Below are 3,124 nucleotides of genomic sequence, written 5' to 3'. Positions count from 1 at the left end.
CAGGACAGGCCATTTCGGGGCAACATAGTATGGCCCAGCAGTCAGACGACACTCCGGGTAGTCACAGACCTACTTGGGGGAAGGAGGTGCCTTTGTGGGTGTGGGGGTGAGTTTGTGGATTTGTCTCATGTTCTGAGAATAGGTAGGAAAGGCGGTTTGTTTGTTTGGAGTGGACTGTTTCCAGTAAGTCTTTTGATATGGCGAGTGTTTCTAAGTTTGTGTAACTCACTGTGTCCCTGGTTGTAGACATGAGAAAAGAGAATGCATCAATGGATGTGTCCTGTCTAGTAGAAAGCTTCCAGTATTCATCCTGCCCAATTTATGAATGGACTGCGGCTTGCCTTATGGATGGGCAACACCTACTATCTTCCTAAGTTCCTGTTTTCTTCCTGCATTCTGGCCACTCTCCAGAATAGGCTCATGGTTTTGTGTCCAAGATCTGTACCACCTCCAAGCTCTGTGACATGGCCATGTACTGGATAGCTGAAAGGAATGGTGAGCATCTCAGAAAACTCAGATATCAGTGGGACCAGTAAAGTCTCAGCTGAGAAAGCCTGCTTTGGGCCTTTTGCTTACCTACTGTTCTGTTGCCCTGAATGTCAGGAAGGCCTTTGCCTCAGGGCACCCCTTTGTGAAGCCTGAAGAAAACAGTTTTCAAATGGAAATGAATGGGCATCACCTGTGGCTCTTTGCTTCATTGCTTTGCAAAGGGATGTGTCTGAATCAGCCTCTTGGCCCTGTGTGAGGCTGTGGCTTAGACTGTCAGCACCTGATGGATTGAAGAAAGATCCCATGTGTGCATCCAAATCAAAATGGCAAAAAAAGCAGTCATTTTGGATGAAGTCTCTCGCCTTCCTCTGTAAGGTTCCTGACCTCCATCAAGAGAGCATAGGGATCCTTTGGGTCAAATGAGTTCTTCAAAGCCCTGCAGAGGCTAGCCCATAGGTGCTTGGGTTTTCTCCTGACTCCAATTCCCACAAAGAATCTATACCCCCGCAGTCAGTAGGCCTCAAATTGGAGAAGCAGAGCAGTATTAAAGGCAGGCCTATTTGATCACTCCTGGTGCACAGGAAGGCTGTCCAGGCCACCCTGATATTAGGCAAATGAGGGGCAAGGGAGCTTATTGTGGACACTGTCTTGGGCTGCGCCCCTGATGGAAACCTCCAGCCAGAGGTTATGATGAGTGTGTATATGGAAGAAGATGAGGGCCATGTGGCAGTGTTTTGGTTGGAATTGTGGTCATTTGTGTGGCGGTTGGAAGAGATGACTGGGTCCACCTTGGCGTGAACTCTGGTGTGATTCCCCTTGGAGACTGAGTTCTGGAACTGACCTCAGAGAAGTATTGCCATGAACTCTGTTGAGATTTTAGTAGGCCACGCATGAGAGTCGCCCTTGGAAACTGAGATCTAGTCCCAGGTTGGCTTTCCACAGAGCACTGGGAATCTCAGCCAGGATATCACATGATTTTATTCTTACAGACCTGGCAGCCATCGTTGAGAGTCAAAACACACCTGGATCTCACATGGTAGACCTCAATGGGCCTGGCTTCATGCGACCTTTTGGCCACTCTTTGGGAAGCCTTGTTTGTGAGAGTTCTCCAGAGCTTTCATTGAAATGAGCTTCCTCACCATTTAATGGTTCCTGAATGAATGGAAACCCACAGTGCCTCCAACTTCATCCTTGAAAAATGGCTAGATAAATACCATGAAATTTTTAAGTGCCCATGACCAGGTGGCACTGGAGAACCTTTGGACGTCGTGTTGCTGATCAGGAGTGTACCAGACAGTGCCTTGATTGACTGGGTTTCATGAAAATGGTGTAGAACAGTGATGCCAGTAAGTTGGGGCCTGCTGAGTAGTGGGCCTAGAGAAGTGGTGTGCAGGAGTGTGATAAAACATCTGTGGTAGGGCCATGTGGATCTGACATTGGCTTCCAAATGGCTTGTGACTGACATGGTGCAGCCGGCAGACACTTATATGTAAAGGCATCTTGTTATATGGAGAGGTTTCAGGGCAATGTTCAGAATCAGGTTGCTAGGGTCGAGGGGGCAAGCTCGGTGGGATAGAAGACTGGTTGGTGCATTCTCCTAGGACCCTGACCCACCACACGTGACAGAACTCCCTCCAGCACTGTGTCCCAGTTGAAGTCCTTGTGTTTCATGAAGCAAATACCAAACTCCCAGTGCAGCAGCAAGAAACACCACGAAAAGTAGAGGAGGACCAAATGGCTTCACAGTCCACACGGGGAGACACTTAGCCTCCAGTGGCCACTGTGGACCTACAAAGAGAGAATTCAGCACTTCTGCCTCATGTTCATTGGAAAATCAGAAACCATGTCCTCCAGGTCACATAGATGCAGACCCAGCTTTGATGGTCTCACTACAAAGGAAGCTAAAGCTCCTGACAACAACATATATTTCAAGTGCCCAACCTCAGAGGCAGTTTCTCATGAAGTCTTTAGGCCAGCAGAGCTCCATGTTTGTGGAGTGTTTACCCTGTCCCTTACTTATGGAAACTCCTCTACCACCTCCAAGGTTGTGAACTCCTGAGCATTTTCCATTCCACATATGTATCCACAGATTTTCTAACTCTTCCCCTCGAGTTGCTTCTTCCTTGGGGCGAAGGTCATGTCAAGGCATTGTTCTGGATGAGAGTGGGAAGATTTTTGTGTAGCACGTATTTGCATACACATTGGATTCATTTCCTATTTTCCATTTGAAATACTGATTCCCTGACACTAACCCATACCCTACTAGACTCTGACTATGAATCCTAATATGATGGAGAAAAAGAACCCAAACAGAATAGAAATACAAGCATTTCAGAGGAGGCATGGTGTATAGTTGCGCTTGCCTTTTGCATTATCAAGGGTAGGTGTTATAAATCTAGTCCAATTGAATAGAAATAGTTCTCCATGTGTTTTTAAAGTTAACAAATATGTGAATTCCTGTCTCCCTTTCTCTGTAGCCTATTCAGCACATGTATTTTTACATGCACGTATAGAATCCTACCTGGTATCCCACGTATATTCTTGTGAGGTGGCTGACTTGGCAGATACAAATTGTGAGAAGAGATCACTCCTCCCAAACGCTGTTGGAACTGAAAATTCAACCTATGGGTGAGCT

This window comes from Urocitellus parryii (assembly GCF_045843805.1).
Source record: "Urocitellus parryii isolate mUroPar1 chromosome 13 unlocalized genomic scaffold, mUroPar1.hap1 SUPER_13_unloc_11, whole genome shotgun sequence".
Classification (NCBI taxonomy): domain Eukaryota; kingdom Metazoa; phylum Chordata; class Mammalia; order Rodentia; family Sciuridae; genus Urocitellus; species Urocitellus parryii.
This window is presented reverse-complemented; position numbering follows the sequence as displayed.